The sequence below is a fragment of the Lithobates pipiens genome, unplaced genomic scaffold (genome assembly GCF_037356315.1).
Source record: "Lithobates pipiens isolate NorthernLeopardFrog02 unplaced genomic scaffold, aLitPip1_a1.2 Scaffold_3, whole genome shotgun sequence".
NCBI classification, from domain to species: Eukaryota; Metazoa; Chordata; class Amphibia; order Anura; family Ranidae; genus Lithobates; species Lithobates pipiens.
In genome coordinates, this window is record NW_027507790.1 from 201916093 (window position 1) to 201922092 (window position 6000).

Sequence of the window (6000 nt, forward strand, 5' to 3'; positions counted from 1 at the left end):
GGAAATCTGTACATAGGCAAAGCAATTGTGTAATAACTGTGGCATACGCAGCTGCAAAGAACGCATTATAAAAAGGAGAATACTGCCTGTAAAAGTATGGGAACAGCTGACATGAGGTGAAGTCCATTAAAAAATTTAATAAAAAAGGGGGGAGGTTGGGACTTCAAATGAGGCACATAAACTATGAGGTGACACACAAGATAGGCATCTTTGAAAACTGTCTTTGACAAGGAATGATCAGGGGAAAGCGCGAACGCAGTCCCCCACTACCACAAATTATGCAGTCGAGTTTCCTGCATTTGAGGAAATCGCAGGGGTCAGCACAGCCGGAGTGCAATGGCCGAGCCTCGCCCTGGGAGAACCACCTTCATGATCATGGTGTCTCCCCTGCCAGGTAAGTATGAGTTGGAATTGACCAGCTAGGGCTCCCCGGTCGGGGCACGCCTCCACCAAGTTATTGAGGCTTCAGGAACATGTGACAAACTAATCTTATTCAGTGCTAGACCACAAGCCAGCCATGTCCTTGTAAAACAAGAGTCATTTATCCACTCCTAATAGATAAGATGTCTCCCAAATGTCTGGATTCTACGCAAAGGAATAAAAAAAAAAAAATCCCAGCGTACACTGCAGCAGCACATAATTTTGCATACGGGGAGGGCCCTTAAGCACCCAGCCACAGCGTAGCGTCCCTCCACTAAACAAAGCCCGTAGCCTATTGCATATCAAAGGGCGCCGACGCTACACTGTTCACAAGCCTGTCTGTTCTAACTCACTCGCTGACCTACTCACGAGTCAGGATGTTAACTCTCACTTGTGTCAGTATGAAATGGCTGAACGCTTGTAAAAAAAACACAGTAAGAACTCAAGGCAAACAACTAAGCGCGCAGCTAAAATTCATCAGTGTGAACAGTTACATCTGCCAAAAACATTTTGAATTCCCTGCACCCTTCAACCTCTGCGACGATGCCTAAAGGGTATACAGCTCTGAGCAAAAGTTTCAGGCAGGTGTGAAGAAATACTGTAAAGAATGCTTTAAAAAACATACATTTTAATTGTTTCTTTTTATTATTTAACAAAGTGAGCAAACAGAAGAAAAACCTATATCAATTCAATGTTTGGCGTGACTACCTTTTGGCTTCAAACCGGCATCGATTTTTACTCTTGCACAAAGTCAGGGATTTTGTAGGATTAGAGTCAGGCGTGTGATTAACCAAATTATACCAAAGCAGGGGCAAATGATCCTTAACATATATGTAGGCTGAAACACAGTCATTAACGGACACAGAAACAGCTGCGTAGGAGGCTTAAAACTGGGTGAAGCACAGCTAAAGTCTGCCACTAAGGTGAGGTTGTAGAAGATAGTTTCCAGTCCCAGGCCTTACACCATGGCAAGACTGAGCTCAGAAACAAAGTCACAAGGTAGTTCAATTGCATGCTGTGAAAGCTCTTTTGAAGGATCACAAAGAAACGGGTAATGTTGAGGATTGTAGATGCAATGGTTGACTGAGAAAACAATGCATTTATAATTTTTTGTAAATGTCATCAGTGGACCAGTTGCAGAAACCAAGAAGAGACAACTGGATAGAGCATACCTCTCAACTGTCCTGGATTTGCCCAGACTGTCCTGGGATTTCAAGTAAATCCTGGTGTCCCGAGAATCCGGGCTGAATCCCACAGTGGAGCCCAGTGCCATAACAAGTCCACCTGTCAGTCTGCACCACGCTGCAGCTGAGACTGGCATAGTCCCCCCACCTGCTCACCCACCTGTCGGCTCACCTACCCTCTCAGAATGGGAGAGGAGGTAGGCTAGATCTGTTCCACCTCTCCTCGTGTCTCCCCACAAACCCCGGCATGCAGCCAATCCTGTGGCTGTGAAGGGATTGTGTGGACGGGAATTTTGAAGCAGTGCACACAATATAACTGGCTGAGCCTCGGGAGACCAGCCAGCCGTGAGTGAACTCTCCCCTCTCTCTCCCTTCTTGCCATGTGCCATAATGATCCTTCCTTCCTGCCTTCCATGTGCCTTAGTGATCCTTCCTGCCTTCCATGAGACATAGTTATCCTTTATTTCTGCCTTCTGTGTGACATAGTGATCCTTCCTGCCTTCCATGTACCATAATGTTCCTTGCTGCCTTCCATGTGTCAGTGATCCTTCGTGCCTTCTATGTGCCATAGTGATCCTTTATTTCTGCCTCCCATGTGCCATAGTGATCCCTCCTGCCTTCCATGTGCCATAGTGATCCTTCCCGCCTTCCATATGTCACACTGACCCTTCCTGCCTTCTGTCTGATTGGTGAGATTTTACTTTCTGTCCCATAGGCACGAAAGGAAGTGAGAGGAGATTTCCCCTAATCCTCTTCTGGTGCCAACCCAAAATGAGGGATTTTCTTTTACTTTCAGTGATAATAATAAGTAGAACAAATAGAGAGGGCGATTCTCTCTAATGGGGAAACAGACCGCAATAAAAATTGACAGGTGTTCTAAGCCCTGTGCACTGCGCTACTTTAACTGGCAATTGCACAGTCATGCAACACTGTACGCAAATTCAATTTTTTATCTTTTTTTCACACAAATAGAGCTTTCTTTTGGTGGTGTTTGATCACCACGTTTTCTATTACATAAACGAAAAAAAAGACCGAAAATGTTGAAAAAAAACTATGTTTTCTACTTTCTGTTATAAAAAATACCCAATAAAATCAAATTTCTTTATACATTTAGGCCAAAGAGTATTCTGTTACATGTCTTTGGTTAAACAAATCCATAAGAGAGATAGCAGCAACATTAAGAGTGGCCAACTCAACAGGTTGGTACATTCTGAAGAAAGAAGAACACACTGGTGAGCTCAGCAACATAAAAAGGCCTGGACATCCACAGGAGACAACAGTGGTGGATGGTCGCAGGATCCTCTCTATGGTAAAGAAAAACACATTCACAACATCCAGACAAGTGAAAGACACTCTCCAGGAGGTGGGCGTATCATTGTCAAAGTCTAAAATCAAGAGAAGACTTCATGAGACTAAATAAAGAGGATTTACCACAAGGTGCAAACCATTCATAGGCCTGAAGAATAGAAAAGCCAGATTAGACTTTGCCAAAAAAAATCTAGAAAAGCCAGACCAGTTCTGGAAAAGCATTCTTTGGACCGATGAAACTAAAATTAATCTGTACAAGAATGACAGGAAGAAAAATGCAGAAAAGGCTTGGAAGAGCTCATGATCCAAAGCGCACAACGTCATCTGTAAAAAAAAAGGTGTAGTCACTGGGTCATTCGTGTTTATTGATGATATGACAGAAGACAGAAGCAGCTGGATGAATTCTGAAGTGTTTAGTGATATACTGTTAGCCCAGATTCAGTCAAATTCAGGAAAGTTGATTGGATGGCGCTTCACAGTACAGATGGACAATGATCCAAAACACACTGCAAAAGCAACCCAGGAGCTTTAGAAGGAAAAGAAGTGGAATATTCTGCAATGGCCGAGTCAATCACCTGATCCCAACCCAATTGCGTATTCATTTCACTTGCTGAAGGCAAAACTAAAGGCAGAAAGACCTACAAAGAACGGTAGATAGCTGCAGTTAGACACAGTCTTTGGTAATGTCCATGGGTTCCAGACTTCAGGCAGTCATTGCCAGTAAAGGATTCTCAACAAAATATAAAAAATTTACATTTGATTACATTTCAGCCCCTAAAAATGAGGGGACTGTGTATAAAAATGTTTGCAGTTCATAAATTTGGACTTGATATTTATGTTCAACCCCTTGAATTAAAGTTGAAATCTACAATTTAAATGGATTTAGATTGTTTTGTTTTCATTTTATTCTGGTGGCATACAGAGCCAAAAGTATGAACAATGTGCCTGTGTCCAAATATATATGGACCTAACTGTATAGTTTAGAAAATTGATCAGTTCTGATGTACTGACTGGTGATCTCATTTCTTGAGGCCTCAAAGTGCCAGGACAGTAGGAATACCCCCGAAATGAACCCCTTTTTGGAAAGTAGACAGTCCAAAGTATTTTGTTTTTTGAAGTTGTAATTTTTTTGGAAAATGAAGACGTTAAATAAAATTTGTTGTCTTTTTACAATTTTCTTTTACATATCGTCACCATTGCAGTACAGTGTCATTAAATGTCTGGTGTGGCGGTGGTCAGGAACACTGACTGGTTAGAGAATATATTTAACCACGTAAGGACCGCCGCATGGCAATGTACGTCGGTGAAATGGCACCGACAGGCACAAGCATGTACATGTACGTGCTTGCCTTCCAGCGGGTGGGGGGTCCAATCAGACCCCATCCCGCTGGATGCGGCGGTCCATTTCGCTTCAGGAGCGATCCGGGATGAGGGGATGGCCGAAGTGATGTCATTCTCCTCGGGGCGGTCTTTTTGACCGGACTGCGAGGAGAACACAGAAAGTAAGTGCACCAAACACTACACTGACATGTAGGTACACATAGGCACACAAATCTCCCCCCCCCTCCCAGTCACAGTGTCACTGATTGCAGTGATCATTTATTTACTGATCACTGCATTTAGTGTCAGTTGTAACAGTAAAAACTGTCAGGGCAGTTAGTGTTAGGTCCAGGGTAGCCCCCTACCCCCCCAATAGAGGTTTAACTCCCTGATTGCCCCTAGAGTTAACCCTTTCACCCCCTTTTGCCAGTGTCACTAAGCGATCGTTTTTCTGATCGCTGCATTAGTGTCACTAGTGCCGCTAGGTAGCTAGTTATTTTTTTTAGGTTCACCGCCAGGTTTTTATAGCGCTAGGTACCCCGATATACTACCCAATAATGGTTTTAACCCCCTGATTGCCCCTTGTTAACCTTTTCACCCCCTTTTGCCAGTGTCACTAAGCGATCGTTTTTCTGATCGCTGCATTAGTGTCACTGGTGCCGCTAGGTAGCTAGTTATTTTTTTAGGTTCACAGCCAGGTTTTTATAGCGCTAGGTACCACGATATACTACCCAATAAAGGTTTTAACCCCCTGATTGCCCCTAGTTAACCCTTTCACCCCCTTTTGCCAGTATCACTAAGCAATCATTTTTAACCCTTTCACCAGCGATCACTGTATAAGTGCCACTGGTGACGCTGGTTAGCCAGTTAGTTATTTAGGTTCCCCGTCAGGTTTTTATATAGCGCCAGGGATCCCCATATACTACCTAATAAAGATTTTAACCCCCTGATTGCCCCTAGTTAACCCTTTCACCAGTGATCACCGTATAAGTGTTACGGGTGACTCTGGTTAGTTAGTTTGCTTTTTATAGCATCAGGGCACCCACCATTTATTACCCAATAAAGGTTTAACCCCCTGATCACCCGGAGGGTGATATCAATTAGGTTTTAGGGTCAGGGTCTGCGTCGCCGCAGGCAGCGCTAGGTTAGTGCCAGTACCGCTAACACACATGTGCAAAGCATAAACCTCCGGTAGTGGTATAGAATCTGAACAGATCAATATCTGATCTGATCAGATCTCTACTAGCGTCCCCAGCAGTTTAGGGTTCCAAAAAAACGCATTGTTAGCGGGATCAGCCCAGATACCTGCTGGCACCTGCTGGCACCTGCGTTTTGCCCCTCCGCCCAGCCCACCCAAGTGCAGTATCGATCGACCACTGTCACTTACAAAACACTAAACACATAACTGCAGCGTTTGCAGAGTCAGGCCTGATCCCTGCGATCGCTAACAGGTTTTTTGGTAGCGTTTTATATTTAAATCCTGAAGGCAGTGCTTGGTTTTCGGGGTCCCTTACGTGGCTAGGCTCCAAAAAAGTCCCCCACATGTGGTATCCCCATACTCAGGAGAAGCAGTAGAATTTATTTTGGGGGGTAATTTCACTTATGCCCATAGCATGTGTGAGTAATATATAATTTAGTGACAACTTTGTGCAAAAAAAAAAAAATTGTAATATTCCTGCAACTTGTGGCAAAATATAAAATATTTCATGGACTCAACATGCCTCTCAGTAAATAGCTTGGCGTGTCTACTTTCCAAAATGGGGTCATT

At 43.8% G+C, this 6000-nt stretch overlaps 1 non-coding gene across 1 annotated transcript; it reads right to left on the minus strand.

Annotated features, from left to right (window-relative positions):
• Positions 1-238: 238 nt before the first annotated feature.
• Positions 239-402, minus strand: LOC143941554 (U1 spliceosomal RNA). The gene has a single exon (XR_013264241.1). It is a non-coding gene; the product is annotated as a U1 spliceosomal RNA (small nuclear RNA).
• Between the last annotated feature and the right edge of the window lie 5598 nt (positions 403-6000).